At 40.4% G+C, this 27,178-nt stretch overlaps 1 long non-coding RNA gene and 1 other non-coding gene across 2 annotated transcripts in view; one reads left to right on the forward strand and one right to left on the reverse strand.

The window, feature by feature from the left end:
* The window catches only part of LOC132250012 (uncharacterized), a 57,321-nt gene extending 38,969 nt beyond the window's left edge, over positions 1-18,352 (forward strand). The window contains exon 3 of the long non-coding RNA XR_009461589.1: positions 18,077-18,352. This is a non-coding gene — a long non-coding RNA (uncharacterized LOC132250012). The remainder of the gene's footprint in view (positions 1-18,076) is intronic.
* Positions 18,353-25,939: 7,587 nt separating this feature from the next.
* Positions 25,940-26,100, reverse strand: LOC132248082 (U1 spliceosomal RNA). The gene has a single exon (XR_009459432.1). It is a non-coding gene; the product is annotated as a U1 spliceosomal RNA (small nuclear RNA).
* Between the last annotated feature and the right edge of the window lie 1,078 nt (positions 26,101-27,178).

Genomic DNA, 27,178 nt, shown 5'->3' on the forward strand with positions numbered 1-27,178 from the left:
TAAGACAAACAGTTATGCTAAAGTGTTCATCTGCTTATAATGTCTCCTGTTCTTTAGTGAAACCGCTAATTCTGCAGGCGTTTTTAAACTATGTGTTCCCCTTAGGAGGAATGTCATGCTTTCAAATGACAGTTTCCTCCACATAAATTGAGGTCAAATTATCTACCTACATAAATAAATGAATAGCAGGGTGACTCGAAACAGCCAAAGAACTTGCTTATATATACAGGGGGAAACACACATCCATTAACTTTGCATTGCACCATATCAGATAATGTTAGCCCTCATCATCTAATGCAGTATGTACCAACCCCATAAATCACTCAATATGACATAGATGCAAAGAGCATTCATTCTTCTCTTTGAGTAGAATGCAATCATGCCTTAATACTGCCTTAAAACCTGGTGAGGAGTCATATCCAATAACTATCCCAATTATCTTTCAGCACAATTTTTTCCACCTGCAAGGAATGATTATGTGTCAGTTATGATGATAAAGTCCTTAAAGAGATGTTAATGCCTCATGGAAAAATTTTAAAGACATATTGTTTGGAGACAGTTCTGCTTAAAGACTGTATCATATATCTAATGCATTTCTTCTCCCTTATTTTTATTACTAAGGACATATGAATAAAAAGTACAAAACTGGCACTCATGAGATATGCTTTCTATTCTTGCTGTGAAATAGACTTCATGTATGACCTTGGGGCAACTTGCTTAACTGCTGTGTCCTTGTTATCTTTATGTGTACAGTGGTATAAATATACTGTGAGACTGTGTTGTAATTCATTAATGTTTATAACATGGCTTCATATTTATTGTCTTTTATTCTAATAATAGTAATATTTTTAGATAGTTGCTAGAGACATATTCCTAAGTGAGGACTTCATTATGTGAGGTGCTGTGCAATAAATCATAGAAGATAGCCCATATCCTGAAGAGTTGATAATCTGGATTGGCAGGGGGCCAACCTTTTTGGCAGTTGTGCCACAAGTTAGCTCTACACCCTCCCCAGATGCCACTCTGATCCCCTTCCCTTTCTAAATCTGCTGCTCTGCTTTCTTCTTCTCTACCTATGCTCCCTGCCCGATCTATGGCTCTGCTTTCTGCTTCTTTCCTTGTGCTCCCTACCTGGTTTGCTGCATTGATCTCTGCTTCCTGCCCTATCTGCTGCTGTACTACTTTGTCCCCTCCCTGATCTGATGTGTGCCTCACACAAAGGTTGCCTATGCCAGTTGTAGCACCTTTGCTGCAAGCTGGCCATCCTAATCTAGATAGAAAAGACAGGGCAGATCTAGGATTTTGAAAAGTGGGTACAGGTGGTGTGGTGCATCATCACATATAACACAACACATATTTTTTATCAAATTAAAAATAACCTAGAATATTACAATTATGCTAGGAACCTAGAGCTATTTAATTGAGTTTAAGATTGGAGCAAAAGCAAATATAAATTTATTGGAATATGTACTCATTTGCTATATTACATATTGGATACATCTACACATGAGCATTTACTGCATATTAACTGAAATGACGTGCACTCCCATACTGCTCAGTAAATATGGCAACTTACACCAACTTGAATGTAAATTTGATACCTGCATCATGCAGGTACGATTAGTTACTGTGCATTAATCATAGAAATCATAGAAAATTAGGGTTGGAAGGGACCTCAGGAGTCCAACTGCCTGCTCAAGGCAGGACCATCCCCAACTAGATTTCCCATAGATTTCATAGACATTAGGACAAGAAGGGACCTCACAAGATCATTGAATCCAGCCCCCTGCCCAAAGGGCAGGAAGTCAGCAGGGGTCAGATGACCCCAGCAAAGTGAGCGTCCAGGTGTTCCTTGAATATATCCAGTGTGGGTGCTTGCCCCACTTCTGGGGGGAGTCTATTCCAGACTCTGGAGACTTGGATGGTAAAGAAGTTTTTCCTTATGTCCTCTAAACAGTCTTCCAGCAGTTTGTGACTGTTAGACCTTATCTTCCCTTGGGGTGCCCTGGTCAACAGACATTCTCCCAGTTCCTGATACACATCCCTTAGATACTTATAGGTTACCACCAAATCCCCCCCTGAGTCTTTTCTCCAGGCTGAATAGTCCCATGCCTTTCAGCCTCTCCTCATAAGGCCTGCTCTCTTGACCTCTAATCATGTGTGTGGCTCTCCTTTGAGCTTTCTCAATCTTCTCCACATCCTTTCTAAAGTGTGGAGCCCAGAATTGGATACTGTACTCCAGCTGCGGCCTCATCAAGGCTGAGGAAAGTGGGAGGATGACTTCCTGGGTCTTGCTTGAGATGCATTGGTAGATGCAAGCCAGAGTTTTATTTGCTTTGCTGGCTGTGGCATTGCATTGGTGGCTCATGTTCATCTTGTGGTCAACCATGACCCCCAAGTCTCTTTTGGCTGTGGTGATAGTGAGTGTAGCACTGCCAAGCCTATAAGTATGATGTGGGTTCTTTCTCCCGAGGTGGGAACCGCTTGCATTTCTCTGTGTTGAATGTCATCAGGTTTTGATCTGCCCACCTTGCGAGCCTGTCCAGGTCAGCCTGAATCCCCAGCCTATTCTCTAGCGTCACCGCACTTCCCCATAATTTGGTGTCATCTGAAAACTTGGTCAGTCCGCTTCTGACACCTGATTCCAGATAATTTATGAATATATATTGAAGACTACTGGTCCAAGTACTGAACCCTGGGGGAGGCCACTGGTCACCATGTGCCATGTTGACTTGGTTCCATCGAATATTACTCTCTGGGTCTGACCATGGAGCCAGTTCCCCAGCCATCAGACCACGAGGTTGTTGAGGCCTCAGTTCCCCAATTTTACCAGGAGAACATCATGGAAGACCAAGTCAAAGGGTTTTTTGAAATCCAAGTATATGACATCAACCTCTTCTCCCTTGTCCAGGTGACACATCACCTGGTCATAGAAGGAAATGAGGTTGGTGAAGTAAGACCAACCCACAATGAAACCACGTTGGCTAGCTGTCAGAATGTTGCCTTCCATTAGCCTGTTGCTGATGGCTTCTTTGATAATTTTTTCCAAGATCTTTCCAGGGATTGAGGTCAAACTGATTAGCCTATAGTTTCCTGGATCTTCCTTCATTCCATTCTTGAAGATAGGCACCACATTGGCCTTCTTCCAATCTTCTGGAACCTCTCCAGAGCACCATGAGTTCTCAAATATCCTCGCCACTGGTTGTGCTATGATGTCAGCCAACTCTTTTAGCGCTCTTGGGTGCATTCTGTCTGGGCCAGCTGACTTGTGGATGTCCAGCCTCTCAAGCCTCTCAATATGCTCTTGAGAGTAGATTCAGGCTAGGTATCAGGAGGCACTACACAGTCAGGGTGGCTAGGAGCTGGAACCAACTTCCAAGAGAAGTGGTGCTCGCTCCTACCCTTGGGGGTCTTCAAAGGGAGGCTAGATAATCACCTAGCTGGGGTCATTTAACCCCAGCATTCTTTCCTGCCCATGGCAGGGGGTCAGACTTGATGATCTACTCAGGTCCCTTCTGACCCTACCAACTATGAAACTATGAAGGTGTAGATGCCAGCCTATTCCCACTTATTGTGCTGTAATTTACTGTGCAGTAAATTTAAGCCAGCACAAGTACACATGTAGACATGCCCCTATGTACGAAAACACATCAAACTAGGCAAAAATAATCAAAATATATTGTTTTATTAACTCTGCAGTCATTAGAATTAAATGGATATCTCTTTTTCAGAGTCATAAAAGGAAATCTAGCCTTCTTGAGCATCTTGAAAGTATATCCAGTGCTTCACTGAAAGTTATTTTTATACCGGAGTTAATGTTTTTAGTTGAAGTTAAAAAAGGTCTATAGGTATGAAATAGAAGCTATGTTCCCCAGATCAGCTAACATTAGAATTGCAGAAGAAAGGTAGTTTGATTAATTGAACATCAACACCATTAAAAAGGAGAGGGGGTCACTAACATCTGTACAATGAAGAGTTTAGAAGGAATCAGGATTATAAAGAGCAAGGAAGTCAATTGATTATGTTACTGCTTCCTGAATCGAAATGCTGCTGCTACTGTTAGGTATTTGGTTTTAAACTTTGTATGGATCAGGAGTCAAAGGGGGCTGCAACTAAACCACTGCACACCCATGGATCCACCCTTGTTTCCCTGATAGCTACTCCCACATATATCTCAAAATTTTACTCTTTGATTTCTAAAACCCTGTTAAAATTCATTAAAAATCTCCTTCCTTTATATCCTCATTTAAAAAGATTACTGTTGTAATGGGTGGTGAGCAAACCTGTTTAGATAAAAGAAAAAACTGGCTTCAGTTTTCTCTTAAAACCAAAAGAGAAATAGAGCTGAATCTATGCCGAGGTTTAAAAAGTGCATTTTATTTTCTTGGATTTGTCTTAGATTAAATGATCCAGAAGTCAGGGTTTTTGTCCACCTATTTCTATGTGCAAAGCATAATGAAGAATAAAAAATATTGTTTCAGGTAACAGCAGAAGCTAAAAAACCACAACGAAAAATTTGGAACTTTGGCATTCCTACAATTAGTTTCTAAAAACCACATTTAGAAATGCAACTATATGTAGTGTATATATGAGTGTAACAGTTGAACACCTAGAGAACCCATTAACTTCTATGTGACTTGAGGGTGCCCACACACTTCTAAACTGAAGGTCATTTTTATTTATGTGTCTATCTATTGTATTTAGAGGCCTAAGGTTAGGCAACCAGGTTGGAGAATTCTGGCCCGAAATACTTCAGGAAAGCTTGTTATGATGAGATTTACAGTTCAATTAACAGACTATAAAGGTTTGCGTAATCACTTGAACTTTTAGTCACATCTTTGAACTGAATTAGCCTTTGAACATTTTCAGGTTTATCCATCCCTCATTTTAATTTACCATGCTCTGAAATCTGGCTGCCCTGGTGCACAATGTATTTTTTAATGGTTTTAATAAGTTCCTTTACGTGTGACAAGCAGTATCTAGAGTGAGTTAGAGGTAGCATGTCAGCCTGAATTGTCTGCCTTAATGTTAAATTTCCTTGCTTTTGTGGATTTAAATCAGATTCTTAATGCTACTTGAAATCTTTTTTTTTTGTGGTTATATTTTAATGCTTTTGTGCTAAACCTCCCAGAACAGTGTCCTTTCCTGGCAGTAGCTATACTAAAACCACTAGTGCCAGAGGAAAAAAAAAATCTGTCATTGAAATGTATGAGAGTTTGAATGACAGACTGTACACTCAACTTATACATTCATAAAATGCATACTTTGTCCTTGCCAGACTGAAATGGCTGCTTTGGAGTAATTGTGGTCCCTGTATCATGTTAATCCATAATGCTAGAGCCATTATGATTCTAATACAGATATGCATATTTTAAAAAATTCTCTAAGAAAAAAATGTTTCATATGCACAGCAGGTGATAGTTATATGTTAATACTATCTGTTTTATTTATTTTTATGGTGTGTGTATATATATATAAAATTTATGGCATATAAGAAGACTTAAATTGACTTAAGTCACTGGTTGCAAAATTTCATATTAAAAAATAGGCTGTTTACAGATGTAAAAAACAAAAACAAAAATGGTGCTTTATTTTAAATTCTACATGCCCCTGCACAGAGCCCAGCGCATGCCCAGAAAAGGCATTGTATTAGTTGGACCCAGCTCACACAACATCTGTATCGATTGGGCACTTTTGTGAGGCTTTTTTGGCACTTTTCTCTAATAGCTGATTGAATCAGCTATTAGATAAAAGCATCAAAAAGCCCCACTGAAGTGCCTGATCTATACAGATGCTGCAGAACCAGGTCAAACTTACATGCTGCTTCTTTTGGTAAAGCAAATTTTTTTCCCCACATCTGTCAGCAGCCATAAAGTTTCCAGTATCCAACACCAATAAACTCTATTTTTCAGAGAATATTATCATTCATGAAATGTGCTGGACTGTCAGCCTCGAAGCTTCTGTTTGCTAATTGCTCAGGTATAGCGTGGACACAGCCAATACTAAATACTGCACGTTGTTCTGTTAATATGTGTAACCCTTCTACCAGGCATGGGATGGCAGTAATGCGGGCCAGGCTCGAACATAAGGGTTAAACACCACATTTTCACATTTTGCTTGAGCCTCCGCCCAGAAACCTGGGAAAATAAATTGCAACTGGATGTTAATGTGAACAAACTTCCTCACTCCCAAGCAAATGTTAAACTAAAACACGGTTTGTTACAGAAAAAAGGAGAGCAAACATACACCTTAAGGAAAAACTGCACTGTTAAAACTTAGTTAATGGTGGGTGCACCTACACATGTGATTAATGAGCATGGATAAACTCTGGAGCTTATTGCACCAGACGTTGTGTGGAGCATGTGGAGCCTGGTTACAGCAGCCTCGGCTGGCAGGGGACCCAGGGGATATCCTGCCAGCCCAGGGCTACCCCGACTGGGCTCCACGTGCTGCTAAGAGGGCACTTCAGCGAGGGGCTGGCCAGCAGGCACCTTTGTGCCTCAGCCATCAACTGCTCCAACTGGACTCTGACCAGGCAGTACGGCTAGTTGCTCCGAGCAGGCTCCAGAAGCTGCAGAGTGGCTGACTGGGGCATGAGGGTGCTTCAGCAGTCGAGCTACCTGCCAGCTAGCCCTGAACTGAAGCACCCTGCACCCTAGCCAGCTGGGGCAGTGTTTATATGTGCACTGCTGTGCAAGAAAAAAACTCTGCAGCAGGGTAGTACCTGTATCTACTGCAGAGTGTATTAATTTCATGTGCCCTAATAAGAATGCATGTGTAGATGCTGAGATGTTTACTGCATGGTTAACTAGTCCATTGCACACTAAATATCTCATGTAGATGTACTCAGTAATTCAAAACAGATCACAGTCACTGTCACCAGCAAAGCAATCTTCCCGTAGCAGGGAAAGGAAAATCATCCAGCGCTGCTTTCCGTGGGCTTTACCAGCTACATTATGATAAAATAGCCAGCGTTGGGTAGTGAGGCCTGCACTGTAGTTGCTGCTACTCTGATGTTGGAAAGTGCTGCTCTGGCCACTGGGGAGTGCTGCTAGGGTGCAATGCTGGGAAGCACTACTTTGGGTACTGCCTCCAGGGGTTGCTGCCACTCTTGGGAGCCTCTGGGGCCTCAACTGCATCTTCACACAGCTGGAGGGGAAGAAAGGGTTGGGGGAGATTGCTGATGTGCTTCTGCACTGTGGCCATTTAATTTTAACCCTTTGTGAGGTCTTTGCAGCCTTGGTAGCATTGGGGTCTTTGGGACCTGTGGAATGCATGGCAGTTTGTAATGCACCTATTTCTTTGTTAGGGTCCTAACTTGCTGTGAGACATCTTGGATTCATACTACAAGAGCCTGAGAAACTCCTAAAGGGGTTACACTGGCTGCACAGATTCAAAAAGCCTCTCTAATGGACTCACTTTCCCCTTCCTCCCATATCTCCTTAATTAACTGACCGAAATGAGGGGGATTCCCCTGTTGTTGTGGTAGACTAAGCTTACTTACCACTGTTTCATTGAGTCGGGCATGGTCTACTGGCTCGTGGCTTACACCTGTAGCTACCATTCTCTTTAGCAGTTTTTATAGCCACTGTATGCAAGCCAACATCTTTTTGCCTTTGTTTTGGCTCTATCCTCTATACTGCCAGATACAACATCTGGAGTATCTAGACAGTCCTTAGCAGTGACCTTTGTATAACAGTGCATTAACAGTATTTACAGGGGTGTAGGTTGTAGCCATCTTGGTCTAAGGACATACGCAGACAAGGTTCTTTGTGTGAATCTGATATCTCATATCTGATATAAAAGATATCAGATTCACCCAAAGAACCTTGTCTGCTTCTTAACAATATTTATGTGCCTATAAACTTCACAAATTTGGAAGGGAGGGTCAGTGGACATAAGAGCTGATCCACCTGTCCTTTACAGTATATGAAGATGAAGAATACATACAATTACCATTATAGAATATAACCATAGTAAAACATAAAGAATATAATCAGGGTTACATATGCTACGGCTTTAACCTACGGTGACTGCCTACATTTAACTCAGTCTTCATGCCTATTGAATACTTAAACTCTCTACTGAAATTGACTCAAGTGAGAATTGCAGTGATCTTTATATCTGTCTATTGGAAACTCTACTGAGATGCAATCATTTAATTTAGGATACTGCACAACAGTAACCAGATTTGGTCCGTAACCAATGGATTTCCTTACTATTAACCCATTCCCAGTGTCACTCCCCTTGATACATGTGCTCTACAGAAATGTGTGTATATGCTCAATGCTTATTCAGTATTTTGGTGTCACTTGGTCTTTACAAACTAGAAAAGTTAGTAGGGCTAAATTTCAGAAGGAAAAGTTAAAAAAAATCAGACCCATCATGTAAAAAATTACAGGATAAAATTTTGCATAATACAGAGAGAAATATTAATTGGGGATGAGGTAAGCAAGTTATTGAAGCTCAAAACTAGGAAAGTTGTAAAGAGTGGATGGGTTAGCTGTGTATCACGTTGATCAAAATGTTCAAGACTTAAATGCTATACTGTAATCAAAGGGTTGTTGATATAAATAAAAGGCAGAAAGGGAATTGTGACAGTGTCTATCATATATTCTGAATCAATTTCAGTAATATATGCAAAATTTACCAATATTATTGTTCAACATTTATATTGTTGCAGCACCTGGGAGTACCAAACCAGGTCACTTTGTTAGGGATTGTTCAAACAGAACAAAAAAAATGGTCTTTGATCCAAACCATTTGGAAACTCATGTTAAGATCAAAGATAACAGATAGATAAAGGTAGACAGGGGCTGTGAATTGGTGAATTGGTCAGGACAACAGGTAATAGGTAGTGGTCTTAATACATAAACAAAACTTATGGTTGTCAAGTTTTCTCTTGACAACACAACCAAAGAGGTTTTTTAGGAAGGATTTGAAGGAGAAAAATGAGGTAGCTTTGTTGCTGTTTATGGGGTGTTCTTCTAGAGTGTGAGGGACAGCATGGGAGGGAGAAAGGACAAAGGTTTTTGTTTGAAACTGTAAAAAGTTTGTGAAGAAGGCTGGCATCATCACTGATGAGAAAATGCTCTTATACTAAATGTGAAATGGATGGGGAAGGAAAAGCCTTGAAATAAATAAAAATACTTTATTTTTTTGAAGCAATAGGGAAAGATTGGAAAGAGACAAAAAGAGGAGTGGCATGTTTAAAATCGTTTCTATGAATGACAAAATCATATCTTTGAGCTAGTGTCCCTAAAGAAGTTTCAAGACTTACTCATATCCAATATTTGAAAACCTACTGAAAAGACCCTCATGTAACAAAAGAGGTAGGGAGCAGTGGGTGCTTGTTACCTTCAAGATACTCAAGTTACAGACAGGATAAGGGGACAAGATTGGGGAGAGGAAAAAAAGACAGTAAAGGTGAATTGATCATAATTAAGTTTAGAACTGGGAAAGGGAAAGCAAGGAAAGAAAAGGAGTATGGATGAGAGTGAGGCTGTTTTAAAAATAGAGTAAGAAAGTATCAAGAAATGGAGGATAGGAGGCTGTGCTGGTGGTGGTCAGGCAAGGTACCATGCTGTGTGGCCTTGCTTTACTACTTCTCCAGGGAATGGTATGATGCTATCTTTGTGGGAGCTACTGTTTATGACCAACCCATGTCTCCTGGTACTTGGGGAAGTACTTGGGTGTCCTTTCAGAGAAGCAGTCTGTTAGCAGCAAGCACAGCTGGGACTGGTCCAGCATATATACTGTACAAGATTAATAAGGTGTTTTGAGGTCTCTGCTGTACCTGAGGAAAACAGAATTGTCTGTGGAGTCTTAATTCTAAAACTCTTCAATATTGTGGGTTTAGGTCAAGTCCTGAAAATTAGTTTCCTGTCTTTGAATTCCTATGTCAAAATATGTATTTAAATAATTCAGGACACATTTGTATTTAAGTTATTTTGATGATGTAAGAAAGTCTGTAAAATATGATGGTATGACAAGTCGTCTGGACTTTGCAAAACGTATTGGATGGGAAGACATATTACAAATCTTTATTTGATGGTACATGCTGTAATCGCTACTATAGCACTAGGGTGCTGGTGAATGCAAAGCATCAGTGTACTGCAGCTCCATGCCAGGAAAAGTATTTACGTATCTCAGCTCTGGGATAGGTATGTGACTTTAGACACCAAATGTCCCCCACCCTTCCACCTCCTCCACCTATTTGGCGCCCAGGACTTGTGCCCTGTTCACCCACTTCCAGTTATACCCACATTAAAGCAGATGGGAGTTTTTGAGCAAGCAGCCAATCAGCATAGAGGAATGGCTTCTTAGAATGAATGCAGCAGAGAGCTGTCTGATGACATCATCAGTGTCCATTGCATTACGTATTAATTGGCCAGGTTTTTTTTTTTTAAATCAAATTATTGAACCGCTTTATCAAATTAAGCAGAATTTGGATTATAGTCATGCCTGCCATATCTGGCTTTGCTACTTCACAGACAGCCTGCGTGCACGTACTCCTCATTATTTACAAAGACCTGAATGAAATTAAGTTTGTAATTGTATTTCAATGAGAACTAATTTTTCTTGACTCAGCCTTCAGTGATAACTGATTGAAGGAGATGTAGAAGCCACGGATATTCTCAAGATATACTGTAGGTGACCTTATGTCCTACATTCTTGTTTCATTTGAAAAGAATAATTACTAATCAATAGTGAAGGGTTAGGTGACAGAGTAGGTTAATTCACTAGCCTTTTGCCTCTGGAGAGCTGGGTTCTAGCTTAGGTCACATGTAAAGTGGGCTTGGTGCTTTCAGTCTTCTCCTGCGTGAGAATCTGTCCATAGCACAAAAACCAAGCTACAATTTAATGTGTTACATGTCTGGCAGTTTTTGCTGAGAGAGGTCCCAAGACTGGAACAGCAAGAACACTGCAGGCGAGGTAAAACTAGGATGTAGTGACATCTGTGTGAGGAAATCTTGCACAGCACAAAATTCTTCCTAAGCACTGTGGCCCAATTCCCAGTCGTCTGTGAGGATCTGGATCTTTATGTTGATATCTATTACAGAAATTGGCTTTGATCTCTGTGTTTCAGCCCCCACCTGTAAAACGGGATGTTGTGAAGATAAATGTTTGTGAAGCCCTTCAAAATTAGTGAGTGTACCCTAGAAAAATGGAGGAGATTAATTATTTTCTATTGAGTGCTAAATTTGGATGGTATGTATTAAGCAAGTGCTTGAATAACATAGGTGAAAGAAAATATTGAATAATTTCCAATTTATAGATTGAAGAAGAGGTCCTCCAAGGAAAAAAATAGTGAATGACCATGTAACTAAGGAGTGTAGCATAACACACGTGCAAAGGAAACCTTAATTTTGCCATTTTCTAACTTTTAGGTGCCAAAAGTGTCAACCTTTATTTTTTAAAATATTGTTTATTGTATTTAATGATTTAATGACTGCACACAATAATTCTGACGTGGCTGACCAGTCTCTGCTGACTTGTGTGTGTGAGTGTACGGAGTACTGCTACTTGCCTTTGTTGGCTGCACTAGGATTTCATGCTACCTATTTATTGGCTGTGCTCAAGGATTTGCTGTCACTGCCTATAAAGAGCCAAGCTGTAGCACATATACCAATATCAATCTTTCCCATCTATTTATAGGATTTCTGCCATTGCTGGTTGCTTGTGGCAGCAGCCTATGAACCAACAAACTAAACTTGTTTGCCTTTCCATGTGAACAGTAAGTAGGGAAATAGTCCCTGAACGTAGCCCATTTTATTTAAGACAGTTTCAAAGGGATTTCCTGCGTGAGGAAAACAAGCTGTGTTTGACCAATATAATTAATTTTTGCTAATTGTCTAAATATTTAAAAAATAAATGGATGTTGCATATTTCTAGTTCTGCAGAATGTACATATTAGACTTGCCATGTCATGCATTTTAATTGTAAGTTCTAACTGACTGGTTTAATGATACTTTGCAAAGTAAACTCAACATGTAGGTCATAAGTTCACAATGAATGAATCCCTGGATGTTTACCAAACACCAAAATTAAATTACATTCTTAATTGTTTTGCAAATACTTTGGCCTAACTAATTAAATAGGAATGACTTTCTGCATTGCTATAGTGCAAGGAATATTAAAGCCTTTAGGACTCTTTTCAAATTAGCGAACTCTACTTGCTTTGTTTTATACTATGTGGTCAATTGACACTTAAAAAAAATTGACGCCACAATACAACTTAAGTTGCAAGAAAAGTCTGTTGAGGTTAATTACTGTACTGAGTGCTTTCAGTGTTACTAAACTTTCTTCTAGGGTTTAAGACAGATCTGTAGTGCACTCTGTGTGTGTATACATGTGCCATAAATTTTCAGCAATAAACTCCATAGCATATCATTCTGGAGTTTATTGCTCCCAGGTGCGCCGTTTGCACACGTGCCTGGGACTGCAGCATGTTGAGCCTGGTCGGAGCATCCCTGGCTGTCAGGAGGCCTGAGGGTCTGTCTGCCAGCCTGGGGCTGTTCTGACCTGGCTGAACGTGCTGCAGTCAAGAGGGTGCTCCAGTGTGGGGCTAGCTGGCAGGCAGCCCTTGCATTCAAGCACCCTTGTATCCAACCAGCTGGGTCAGCGGCAACTCATGTAGATACATCCTGTGGCCTTTAAGATACTCCTAAGGTTATGAAGCGTAGCCATAAAGAAATATATGTATTTCCCTTCCCCCTCTCTTCATCATCTGAAATCTTAAGAGTACTGGGACCCTTGGAGTAAGATAGTTGCAAAAAGTGAGCTTTTCACTTGATGTGCTGAGGTTTTATTATCTTAATTTCTTCCAGGAATGAGTTCCAGATTCATCAGCCAGTTGCAAAAAAAGGTCTCTCTTGTTCTTAGTGTTCTCTTTTGAGGTGAATGGCTTCATTGCCCTAGTAGACTGCAGGTTTCATAGGAAGGCATGTTTGCTTAGGTTAGGAAGTGTTGCTTAAGCAAGCCGGGACATTTTGTGAAGTGAATATGACTTAGTAGTTAATAGTGAGCCAGAAAAAAAAGCATAGAATCACAGTGATGTATTTTCAATGTCTGTGATGCTGCGAAGATAGGCGGCTGTGTGCTGAATCATTTGTAGCTATTTTGGGGTGCTGTGGTTCTGAATATTTTTATATCAAGGTACAAAGAATTAAAATAACTAATAAGACATGAGATCATAACTTTGTGGATCACATTATGACAGGAGGGAACAGTTTTTTACCCAGCTCCAGACAGATATCAACATTTTTTAATAGCCATGGTTATTTGGAAGCAGTGGAGAGTCCAGATGTACAGCAAAGTAGTCAAGTCTCTAAATTTTGTGAAGATAGATACCCTCCTGCACAGGCAACTGGTAGGGAGGGCATGGGGGCACGTGCCCCTCCCCCCAAGATTGGCTCCTGACTCAGCACGGCTCAGGATGGGGCAGTTTTTTTTGCTGCATGGGCCTGTGGCATGTTTTTTTTTTTGGGGGGGGGGGGCACTAAGCCATAGCGCAGACATATAGGAGTGGATATGGGGCTTTTGGCCCACCCACAAATTTTGCCTCCCCAGACTCAGGAGGCACTAGTCACCCCTGTGCCTCCTGGAAGGAATATGGTAACTTCTTCTAAGTCCCTCCCTCTCTCCACAAGAAGATCTGTCTCTCCAGGATTTAGCTTCTGTCAGTTGATCTTCTAATACAGTAATTCTCAACCAGGGCACCACAGCTTAGGGTGCCTTGAAATCCTTTCAAGAGTACTATGGAGTGCTACGCAATATTAGCATTGTTAGGTGTACAAGATAAATCCAGGTTTCAAATAGGAATCCAAAGTATTAAAACATTTTGAAATGTGGTGGTCTTTCTGAATTCTTTGCAACAGAAAATTTGTTCTATTATTATTCTATAGTTAACAAATGAGTGAAAACCAAGAGCTGGCATTTTCCAAGTGGTGCTTTGAATTTAACAAAAGATTCCTTAAATCTTAAAAGGTTGAGAATCACTGATCTAATAGCTGTTCTCAGCTAAATGCTAGCAGCCAATACTACCATGCATAACAAGACTATTAAATGGTAAGAATTACACTGATGCAGTTTACCATTGCTTGAAACTGGGATGGTCCAGTGGTATAATTTAAGATGCTTTAAATTAGGATAACTTAGGGTGCTAAATTCACTAAAGCATCCTAAGTTATCTTAATTTAGAGCATCCTAAATTATGCCGCTGGGCCATCCCAGTTGGGTGAACCTAGATCAGTTTAAGACTCATAAGCCTCTCTGTGTCATTGCTGGTGTATTTGCAAGACTAGCTTAGATATTCAGAAAATAATTTAGAGCAATAATAATCAAGTCTGAAAACCACAATAAACATCATCCTTTTTCCTGTTTACATCCATACTAAAAAAAGTTGAGAAAGAAAGCAAGTTACATTTTAGGAGAGAGGTCATTTGCAATGCAGTAGGTGCCATCAACCATGAAGGGAGGCCTGAAGTAGAAAAAAAGGTAGCCTGTTAAGTCCTCTTTGTTGTGTAAAGTATTCCAACAAAATGTAGCCCAGTGGGAGGTAGGGGATTGTTATGCTAGAAGCTGGACCAAGGTGATTTCTTTTCCTTTCATTTACCTGTTTTTTTCTAGTGATAGGCCCCAGATCTGCCCCAGAAGGAGCCTTTATACTGTTTGGGCATGCAAATATATGAAAAGTTGAATGGGGCAAACAACCTCAACCAGTAAAAATTGCCTGGGTCTACCTCCTCTCCCCCCTCCTACCCCCCTCTCCACATCTCCCCCATCCTGCCCACAAGGTCCTTTTTTTTGGTACTGGAAATATGGTAACCCTAGAGCAAGTAGTTATAGACTTTAAGAGTAAAAATGTTCTAAACCCTACACAGACCATGGGTGAGCATAACCTTAAATCCACCATGGCATAACAGTAATTGTGCATGCAAAAACCTGTTTGCATGCCCAAATATTTCAGTGGACTAGTCTATAATTTGCAAACTAAATTGGGAAAGATTATAGAGAGCTTAGCCCTAAAAATAGTTATTTGAAATTGTGAATAAAAAATAGTGGATTTTGCCATTATGAAATTCTTTAAAGTTCACTGAAACTAAGCTCTCAGAAAAAGGACTAGGCAAAGAAAAACAAAAGGGACTGTACGCAGAATGAATTCTGCATTATTGAGCTGATAGTATATTATTAAACATATTTTATATTTTGCTTCAGGTGGAACAGCACTCTTTTTTGAAAACTATTGCTGTGCAGCTGCTTTTCACTTAACAAAAATGAACAAGGATTTATTGGCTCTTAAGGTTTTTTCCCCAGTATTGAGATGTATTTTCAGGTTTGTCTTTTTGAATATTTGCTGCCTCTTGCCCTCAGGACCTCTGAAGCACAGAGATCTCTCAAATGATAGCTAAATAAATGCTGTTTTCTGTTTTTCTGGGCATCTTCATTGTAAACATAATTTGTGGTTTATTGGTGTGAGTTAGGGAGGAGGGGAGTGGGCAATTGTAACTCTCTCTCTCTCTCTTTAAACCACAACTCTTACTTCTATCATACAACTGTGTGTGAAAGTCAATTATGTGGTATAATACTGAGAAATTGCATTTTATATTTGTAAACCATCATATCCTATGCACTGTATCTTATTTTTATTTCATAGCTGGGCCTCAACTTGTTTTGTACTCAGTATACTAGAAAGAGACTAGGACATATCTTCCTTTGTAGAGAGGGTCTTTTTAATAGAGGCTGTCATCAAGCAGCTTAAAAATAGGTATTGTTTTAAATTTAAGAAAATGTATTATTTTAAGGAAAAGTGCAGCTGGGGCAGGTGACAGGGGCAGTGCATGGTGCACTGGAAGCCTGCCAAGCCTGAGTTTCCCCAAGCACGCCTGGGCTTCCAGCACCCTGTGCACCATCCCCACCACCCTCTCCAGATAGGGCCCTTGTATACATGAGGAATATCACTGTAATTTGTTACATAGCAAAATAAAATACGTGGGATGTGTTTTAGTTTGCTATGTTACAAAGTCATTTAAATCAAAATACACTGCCGAACATGTACACTGTTACAAAATGTAACTATAACATGCCACTGAACATGTACACAGTTATGTAATTAAATCATTAAAAAGGGCAATTAAACCACAAAAAGGGCAAATTTCCTCACACGTACAAGGGCCCCTGGTCACACATACAAGGGCCCTCTTATTCTATGACTCTAAACAAGTCACAAAGTCAGACTTTTGACAAAATATGTATTTATATTCCTAAGCGTGCATTTACATATGGCCAGCTTTATGTAGCCTTTTCGAGGGTGAGAAGTTTTGATTCTCTGTTAAAGTATTTGGTCAAAGGATACAAATTTAATTGTAAATTTTTTGTGGGTTTCAGGTAGTAGATTATAAACATGTTATCATTTTCCAGGTATAGAATGTAATTATTGGAAATTCATCCCCCCAACTGCTGAGCTGGAGAGAGCAGTGGCAGAGGGGCAGGCCATGAGGGGACGGGCAGTAGGGGATATGTGGCAGGGAAGCAAAACCTGACCCTGCTCGTCTTCCCTCGCTACTTGCCCCCCTGCTACTTGACCCCTCTGTGCCTGTGTCACCCAGCACCTGACCTCCCACACAGTGCCTATGCTGTCTCGTGTTTGCCCTGCCTTGTCTGAACAACCCCCATGCCTGCACCTCTGGTGCCTGCCCCCTCCCACCACTTGCCTTCTTTCCCAGGCCTCCCTCCTCTCCCTTTCCCAGTGCCACCTCTTACCCTGAATCATGGCTCTGGCCCCAGTCTGATCCATGCACAGAGCACATGCTAGCTCCGGTCCCCACCTGGCCAGGCAGCATTGGTTGCAATGATTGCAGCCCTGGCCCCAGCCCTGGCTCCAGACTGGATTGGAGCCAGAGCTGGAGCCAGGGCTGGAGCTGCTGCCACTGCAACCACTGCTGCCTGGCCAGATGGGGCCAGGAGCCAACCTGTGCTCTGTACCCCAATGCAAAGCTAGATTGGATCTGGGCATAGATATAGTCATGGATGTGAACACAGACACAGACCTGGGATTGTGACTCAGGATACGTGGTAGTTGTGAGTAGCGGGGAAGGCAGGGGAGGGAAGGTTAGAGGCATTGTGGGGCAGGGCAGCACAGGGCAGAGACAAGACCCTCTACTTGAACCAAAATGAAGTTTTTTTTCCACCATGTTGCATAAGGGGGAAAAACCTCGTGTTGGTTTTGTGCAAATACTTTCATGGAGTGATACATGTTGGAGTTTACAATGTTGAAGAAAAAAAGAGACTTTACAAATAGCTCACCTCTAAAAAAAGAACTTCCAAAGAATTTCAGAATTCAGCTTGGTTTGGAGACATTTCAGAGCTAAGATTTTAGTGTGCTTATTATAAAAACAGAAGCAAGCAGTGACATGAAAATCCAGATCATCTTTTTCCAAATATTTTGGGGATTGGGCCACAGTTTTGATTAAAGCCTGTCTCTTTTTTAATTTTGCAATACTGATCATTGTAACAAATTCTTAATATAAAGCACTTTGCCCCTTTTTTGCCTGTGCAATGTATGTCTGCATTTTTTTTCCAGTGGGAGAAGACTTAAGACAAACATGTACTTAGACTTGAACTCATGAAAAGAAACAGAGCCCTCATTTCTCTTGTGAATTTCTCTCTTATTCGAATATTCTATGCTTTTAAGGCTCCTATTAAAAGAAACCTAGGTGACTAATTTTTTTCATGATTTTCTTTTCTAAGATCAGCTTATTCTGTGATGATTATGGTTACAAGAATTACAATGCACATCTTTATAAAAAGATGTGGTGATTTAAAATACTAAAACAACTAAGCATTTTAAATAGTGTGTTCTAATTGCAATAACCTCTTTCTTTGTAGCAGGCTCTACTAAGAGATAATTGACCTCTGTGTCTGTTAAGCGCTCTCACATTTGGCTGAGGATGCATAATTTACATCACAGCCAATTACCTTGTGATATAGCCCACAAAGAAGCTTGGCTGTTGGCATATTGCAGCATGGTGTTTCTTTTTTTTCTTATCATGTATTTAAATATCTTCATTTTCAGGTTGCAATATCTTGGCTGTTTAAAAGCTAATTCTGTATGACAGACTGAAGGGAAAACAGATCTCTGCTTCTGTTCCTCCTGCCTCTACCGAAGAAATGTAAACAGGGCAAAAGACCCCAAAACAAATCCATTAATAAAGCCAAACTGTGATTTAGAGTGCAGTAGAAAATAAATTTGTCTTACATATTGTAATTAGCAAAGCTTATGTACAATGACTTTCAAACTGGATACTGCTTTGTGCATGGTAAGCCATTTTAATAAAAATGATTCCATATTGTTTATTGTATAATTTTCTATTATTATATCAGTTGCTTTTTTTGCAAAGATTTAACCAAAAAGAGTGAATCTTTCTTTCTTCCTTTAGTTCTTGAAGTATTGTTTCTAATTCCCATCACCTTGGCACCTGGGCAACTTAAATTAAAAGAGTATATTAACAAAATACAACTCCTGTGGGGGGAGAGAATAACAAAAGCTCCATCACCATTATTAAAAAAGAGCCCAGAGGTCAATTAAAAATCTGGGTGATTAATAGGTTTAAGCATAGACTCTGTCAACTACAGAAATCCATTTGAAGAAGCATAGTTCTTCACCAAGAGCCCTCAGCTGCTGGGCTTTGGCAACTATATCCCAACAAATGGCAAGCTGACTATTCCCTGATAGGCTTAAATTGAGAGATTATGTGTCTGATAACAAGATCCCAGATGCAAAGGGTCCTAAATTCAGCTTAATATTTCACAGTCAATACCTTTCATTTCCAGAAACAAATATGCAATATGGGAAAGATTATATACACACATCGATTTAAACCACCAACCATAGTCTTTTTACACTATCTTATCTAAGCTGCCTCTGCTGCCGTTTCCATCATTTCATATCTACTGGTAAAACAGAGAGACCACAGAACTGAAGTTTGAAAAAGAAGGAGGTTCAGACTCTGAGCCTTATATTTTCTGGATGGTAAAAGCAATAAAATCCCTTACTATTAACACACAGATTCGCCGTATCACTATGATGAGAAGAATTTGAATTAGAGGCTAAAATATGCAATAACACAACTAACAAAAGGAAGTTATTTTTCACATAGTGGGTGCATCTACACATGCATTTTACTGTGGATTAGACTAATTAGCTCCATAGTAAAGCATCATAGTCTACACGTGTGGCACTAGTAGGGTGCAATAAACTAATTAACTTCACTGTAGGATAGTACTACTGGGGACAGTACTATCTTATGGTAGAATTATTAAATATGATCAAACACCCATGTAGACAGTGACTGCTAGGTGCAAATGGCTCCAGTCAGTCTAGTCAGCCAGGAGCCAGACACCCGGCTCCTGCCAGCCCCTCTGTCACCTGATTCCACCACCCGGAGCCAGGGGATTCTCCACCCTGGCTCAAATTGCTGCTGTCCTAGGCATATGTGTAGACACTTCACCCAGCAGTAGTGTACTCTGGCTCAAATGGCTCCAGAGTCTATTGTGTTGCATTAATTGCATGTGTAGATGCACCCAGTGGTACTTAAAGTATGGAACTCATTGCCATCAGATAATGTGGAATCTGACAGTTTAGCCATTTCAAAAAGGGATTGGACAAATTCTTGGAGAAATGGGGCAGCAGTGGTTATTGAGCAGGTGAGTTAGGGATACAGCCTCTGCATCAGAACTTCTTAGACCTTAAATGTTGGAGGCTGCAAGTGAGAGAGGAACAGTGGAAAAAACCCCCTGGTTTTACCTAGTTCACTCTCTCTTTCAGCATCAACTCTCTGCCACTGTGTGATGCAGGATACTGGGCAAGATGGACCTATGGTCTGACTTAGTAAATGGCAGGGCTTATATTCTTATGTTCTTATGTACAATCAGTGTAAAGAAACTATTGCTTAGCACCAGACACATCAGTATTTACAACCCAGTTTCTTACTTCCTGTATCCTAGTAAATGCGAAGCAAAAGTAGTTGGCAGTGTCACCTCCTCAGTCTATATCACTCTACTGAAATAGGATTGGTTCTCCCAGTAAATGACATGCATCAAACTGTACATACTCATCCTTTTGTACAGTTGTACAGTACAGACCTTTCAGTAGCATCTGATAGTGTTAACCACTAATAGTAGTAATACTACTATTTGTTTCTCAAAGCTACAAGTGCAAATGAAAACTTTTCAGAGCAGCTCATTATTTTCCTTTAAGACTGACTCCAAAGGTTTGTTATGGGTAACCCTTCCTCCATCTGAAGAATCCCTCACAATACTATCACACACCTACAGAAAATTGTTAGAAGAGTTGGTAAGACATCATAGGCTGAAATGTTAATAGCACGTAGGACATATCCAATCCTACAATCTCTTTGTCCTTAAAATATGAGTACCACCATCTCCAGCTTCCTTTGATGATTGGCTGAAATAGACACTTAAATACAGGTAAGCTAGAAGCTGTGCATGTAAGAAGACTTAGTTCCTTTATAACATACCCCATCTTTGAGAACTTCTCTTTGCAGGTTGTTAAATTGGGCTGCAGCCTATTTTTAGAATTCAAAATGTATTGGATTCTCCAATAGCCATGGCAGAAAAAAGGCCACCTGTCTCTGCAACTGAGCAAGAAAATACATCCAACATGATCATGCAATCAACAGTATGACCTCTTGGCTTGATTATCTCAATTGTCTATATTTAGAAATGAAACCACACAATGTGGAATAGTTCCAACTACAGCAGCTTGCCGGCTGAACAATACATGGCACTGTGAACACTTCATGATTGTGCTCTGCTCTCTGTATTCGCTCCTTTCTGAACCTAGAATATGAAGTCTCTGCCCTAATATTCAAAACTTACTAGATACCCAAGAGTTTAGCTTTTCACCATTAACACAATCTTTCATGAATTCTACTGCATTCTACTGAAAATAGGAAGCTATTCACCAATTTGAAGAAGATGAAGGGTGCATGAGTCAAGGATACTGTTTTACCTTAGAGATGTTGCATTAGAGGTGAATGATAGCACAGTTTCAGGCTAAAATATGCAATGGTACAACCAGTGCTAAAGATCTTGATGCAGAAACTAGCTTGCAGCTCAGACTTCTCTTTCCCCCTTTCTCTGTATTGAGATAAATGTGATTGTGGAATATCAACATGACAGGTGGAGAAAATTTGGATTTTCATCTAACTCTCAATTAGCTACATTCAGAAGCGTTTGGAAGCTGGGTTTGAGTGAAGTGCACCATTCAAGGAACGAATTTGGCTAAAGAGCTAGGAAAGAACTTCGATTTTGAAAGGATTTATTTATTCCTGTCTTTAATGTACATGGACTTTAAGAAAATACTCATGGCTATCCCTAGCTTTTACAGTCTCAAATCTGGTGCTTTATTTCTTTCCTCTTTTGTAAAAAACACATATGGGGAAATTGTAGATGTATTTTTAATTTAAATAAAGCCTACTAGATTAATAGTTATAATGAAACTTTCATGCATTTCTCTTGGTAAAGGCTTCAGTTCTGCTACTGTAAACAGGTCAACTTTTCTGTGTTTCTTCAGTGAAGCACATTTCCAAAAAACTCAGTCTTTCCAAATACATTCTTAAATTCTGATAAATGTTTATGGGCTTCAGCTAGAGAAGCTGCAGCTGATGGCGGTAAGGGATATTAAAAATTATAGGACATACCTAATATGTGTTGCCCTTCCTTTGGAGAGCATCTGGAGCACAAAATGCATTTACACCTACCTCTGAAGGTAAATCCTTCATGGAGGTTCACATGAAGATCATGTTGGGTTGGCCTGGGATTCTCATTCCCTGCTTGGCCATTTGTTATTCACTAAAGCTGTGTCCAGGAAGATGCCTGAGAAAAAGCATCCTTTCTGAGTGCTTTCAACTCTAAGCTTAAGTCTTCACAGGTCATCTTCCATTGATGATGGCCTGAGAGTCTAATTTCTAACTCACACGCACACTCGCAAGGAAAAGCAGGGGAAAAAAACCTTTTTAAACAAACAGAGCTACTAAGAATATGGAAGATGCAAAAAGAAAAATCCAATATGGTGCTCACTGATTAAATTATTTCATTAGCTACACAATGGATCTAGGATTAGTGCCCAAAATACACTTGCCTATTTCATATTGTTTTTCATCTGCAGAACTCAGGTGGAGTTCTGAGTGTGCTCAGAAAGAGGAGGTGAGTTGCACTGTGGGGAATTTGCTTAAGTGGTCCAAAATGCTATTCATGTAACTACATTTATCTGTGTAAGTGCTACTTATTCACCTGAAGAGGAGTAGGCCTAAATAACATTTGGAATTTAAATCCCCTTTTAAAAGATAACTTGGGCACTTAGGCTCCTATGTTCAGGTGACTTTCACTACAACTTAGGCTCCTAAATATGAAGTCATTTTTTATAGTGGCACTAGCTCTTAACTGAGTTAGATGCTTTTGAAAACATTATCCAGGAAGGTTTAGTTCTGTGCACAACTTGTATCCAATCTGAAACCACAAATGACCATCTTCCAGAGCTAAGTTTCAGTTTTGGATTTGCCAGGCATCAGTGTGTAACTTCTGGCCTGCTGAAATCAGATGAACCTAAACTGCTGGCCTGAGTTCACCAGAATTGTGGTTGTTCATATCCACTGAGGATAGGAACTCATGGGCTTAAATTGCAACAAGAGAGATTCAAGTTAGCCATTAGAAAAAAACCCCCAAACCTTTCTAACTGTAAGGATAGACAACCTGTAGGATAGATTACCTAGGGAGACTGTGAAAACTCCATCAGTAGACATTTTTAAGTGTTTAGACAAAGATCCGTCAGGAATGTTTTTAGTGTAGTTGCTGCAACTTTAGGGCAGGCAGTTGGACTAGTTGACCTCTTGAGATCTATTCTATCTGTTTTTTTCTATGATTCTATGATTCTGGGAAAATGAAAAATATCATGTTTCTCACTAAGGTAGTAATATCCTCTGAAATTTCATTTATGTTGTAGAGAAAAGTCCAGTAGATGGTGTGCTTGCTAAATTGCTCATAATGCTTCTTCATAAAATTGATGGCAGTGCCCACAATGATATTGAAAAATTTGATTGAAAAATTGTCCTTAAGACCTTGAGGAATCTTGTCTGCATCTTTATTAGCCAACTCTTTTACATAGTATATGTGTTCTTGGTTGACATGTGACCTTGAACCCTTGTTCTACTACAATTTTTTTCCTGCCTGCTTTGTGGTTATCTGTGCCTCAGTGAACACTCTTATGATGATACTCAAGGTTAATGTGCATAATGATTCAAGGAGTTTGAATGCTGTAACAGTTCTAATGCAAACATCCAGGACTGTATAAGTAGGGTCTTTTAGAAGAATGTATAATACTATATTGAAGCCAGTGGGAAATGTGAGTCCAAATTTTGTGACTTCAAGGTAGACAGAAACATTTCTCTTCTGTGAGTACAATAAGTATACAGTGCATATTTGAGATATAATTTGAGATGACTTCTACTTTTTTATCTTGCTTGTGCAGTATTCTCAGCATGTTTACTGAAGTTTTTCTAATGTGCCAGACAATGTCAGTGAGTGTCCATCACAGAGCATCAGATAAAGACTTATGATATGCATATGGAACAGACAACAGCCAGACTGAGGTTCAGTATGCAAACCATTAAATATCAATGTATCTTCTCTTTATATATTTGCACCATTCTCTAATTTTTTCCTATATATTATTGAGTCTACTTTAATATTTTTTCTGCAACATTCATAAAAGTAAGGAACTATTGTCTGATGGTTGTCTATTGTCAGTGCAAATGCCAGTTCACCAAGTGTGGAGATTTCCTACCAATGGAATAAGTCAAAGAATTGTGTGGTATCTAGTAATGCTCCCAAAATTATCAATTAATCATTGATTCTTTATCCTAGGTAATGAGATATTGGCAACATTTTCAAACTTAATTATTTAAAATTGGGAATTTAAATAAAAGGTGTGTGAAATATTCAAGGGTACTATACACTCATAAATCCTAATTCAGTCATTTAAGGAAATGAGAGCTGCAGATAGCTGGCAACCCTTTTATTTAGTCACCTAAAATAGTCATTCAGATGTCTAACCTGGACATCCAAGTTTCAAAATAAGGCTCAAGTGCTTCAACCTAGGAAACAAAATTCATCTAAGAAAAAAAGGCATGCTGATAGGACAAGTAGATATTTAAAAAGTAGAGAGATATGGTAAGAAAGAAGATATAAACAAATGGTAAAAGATTTATCATTTTTAAATAGTGTATTTTTATAGTTCATTTCCTCAACAAGATAAAATCTATAAAAAAAAATCTACAAGGAAGTGTAGCATTTCATTAATGTATCAGAATTACCCTTCAGCAATTTATTGCTGCTAATCACAACACCAAGTCCTTTTCTAAAAAAGTACAAAAACATTATTTCCCCCTTTCTCCACACAAAACATGGGATTTTTTTTAAACCCCAGACACTTGATCATAAGTAGGCTTTAATTTGTATCTACAGTGTGTTCTTCTCACTTCATTAGCCTTTGAATTTGTGACTGAACAGCAGTGTTTGGGCAGTCTATTGCCTAGTTGGAGATGTCAGAAGCAATTACTTCCACAGTTTTAAGATATTATCATACAATTTTTCTTTTTACACTATCTGCATGGACAGTACAAGCTAGGCCATTCATTAAGCATTTTATCATATCTTATCAGCTTTCCAGAGCTTGCATCTCACCAGAGAGTATATCACACTTTTCATATAAGCAGTAAGTGAAGCTAGAACCTTGGCTAAAGTACTGTATTTACTCAAATATAAGATGACCCCTCAATAATTAGATTTTATATATGGAAAATGTATAACTTTGTTATAATTTTCTAGGTATAGAATCTAATTATTGGAGATATGCCTTGAATTTATTCCCTTCCTTGACCTCTGCCCTCCCCAATTTCTTACCCCAACAGCCCCTTCCCTCACTTCTTCCCTACTCTCCATGATCAAATGGAAGTGAGGAGCAAATTTGGAAACACGGGGCACGTTTACGTGAGACATATACCACAGAGGAGACTAATTAGCTCTGCAGTAAACTTTTCAGCATGTACACATGCTGGGCTATTAGGGTGGAGTAAACTAATTAATTTCAAGGCAGTAAATACAAGTACTATCCTTCTGCAGAGTTTTTTAGTGCACTTCAGCAGTGCACATGTACATGCTGATGCGGCTGGCTGGGGCACAAGGGTGCTTCAGTGCAGAGGCTGCTTGCCAGCTAGCCCTGCACTGGAGCACCGTCATGCCCCAACCAGCCCCTCCACCCAACGTTGAGCTGGGTAGGAGAAGCCCTGTGGAGGCTCAAAGCTGGCTCAAAGTGCTGCAATTCCAGATGTATGTGTAAGTGCAGCACCCAGGAGCAATAAACACCAGTGTGATAAGTGCCAGAGTTTATTGCATTGCATTAAGATGCTTGTGTAGGCCTGCCCACAGCCCTTGAAATAAATATACCTGTAGTAATTCACATATAGCCAAATTACTACATAGCCATAGACTTAGTTCATCCAGAATTGGTGCAGTTTACCTTTTTTGAAACTGCTGCAAGTTTTAGCAGAGATATTCCATAAATGGACTTTAAAGCAGCACTTTTATATCTACTTATATATAGCACAAACTATTTTTTTGGCTTAGTGCCTAATTAGTTCTGAATTCTAAATCTACTGAGCTGAGCTTAGTCATTTAAGTCTGTGTGCCTCTACCACTGGGCAAGTCTCTTCTCTTCCAGACCCATCAGTCTGGGACTTTGGTTATTCCCCAAATCCATGTCAGGCATTCTACATGCAGGCCCCAAGTCCAAAGGCATTGGAGTTTGGATGCCTCCTACTCTCACGTGCTCCTAGTCAAAAGGCTGAAGGAGCAAGCCAGGGAGAAAGTGCAAATGCAGTCCCCCATTACCACAAAAGTGTCCAGTTGAGTTTCCCGCATTTGGTAAACTCACAGGGGTCAGCCTGCCTAGAGTACAATGGATAGGCGTCATCCTGGGAGAACCTATTGATCACGGTATCTTCCTTGCCCGGTAAGTTATATGTAGCACAAACTATATGTGATATTAGTCCAAAGACAAAAAGCTAATTATTTACCATGTAGTTCACTGAGGACAGGGTGGATGGAATGGGTGGAAGGCAGCCAGAAACTGGAGCTGGAGCCCCACGTACTGTGGCAAGAGCCTCCCATCTGAAGCTCCCCCCTCTGCTCAGAGCAGTGTAGCAGAGGCAGGAGCAGGAGGATAAGCCACTGCTGAAGGCAAGGGGAGCAGAACAGCCCTACCAGCTTGTGCCCATGCCAGCACATGCAGCTTTCGGTGGGACTATTCCTGGAGTGACTGCAGCCAGCCGGTCCTGCTCTGCTTCCCTCACCTCCAGAGGTGGCTCATCCTCCACTCCTGCCCTTGTTGTGTCACTCTGGGTGGGTGGGGGGAAGCTTCAGCTAGGCAGCTCCCGCTGAAGGCAAGGGGAGCAAAACAACACCAGGAACAGCCCTGCTGGAAGCTGTGTGTGGTGGCTGGGGCCTGGGATGGCAGATGGGAATGCAGCGTAGGCTGCCCTGGTGAGAGTGGGTGGAGCTCAGCCCAACGCAGAGCAGTGCAGGGACAGCTGAAGGCTGGATCCATTTAGTTGGTGGGTTGGATCTGTCCAGCAGGGCGTATTTTGCTTGACCCTGCCATAGAGTCTATTATGATCCTCAGCATGGTTTTCTGAAGGACATTGTGATTTGGATCATAGTATCATAGTGCTTAGGGTTGGAAGGGAGCTAAACAGATCATCAGGTCCAACACCCTGCCCTGGGCAGGAATGGGTGCTGGGGTCATATCACTGTAGCCAAATGTTTGATCAGCCTCCTCTTGAAGACCCCCAATGTAGGAGAGAGCACCACCTCACTTGGGAGCTCATTCCAGTTAGGGCCTGGCAGCCCTAACTGTAAAATAATGTCTCCTGATGTCCAGCCTGAACCTTCTCTCTAAAAATATGTGGCCATTATTCCTAGTAACCCCGGGTGGTGCCTGGGGGAACAGAGCGTCACCCAATTCCCGCTGGTCCCCAGTTTGTAAACGGCCACCAGATCCCCTATCAGCCTTCCCTTCACCTCCCTGGACCTGCTTGTG

Source organism: Alligator mississippiensis, chromosome 1 (assembly GCF_030867095.1).
Source record: "Alligator mississippiensis isolate rAllMis1 chromosome 1, rAllMis1, whole genome shotgun sequence".
NCBI lineage: Eukaryota > Metazoa > Chordata > Crocodylia > Alligatoridae > Alligator > Alligator mississippiensis.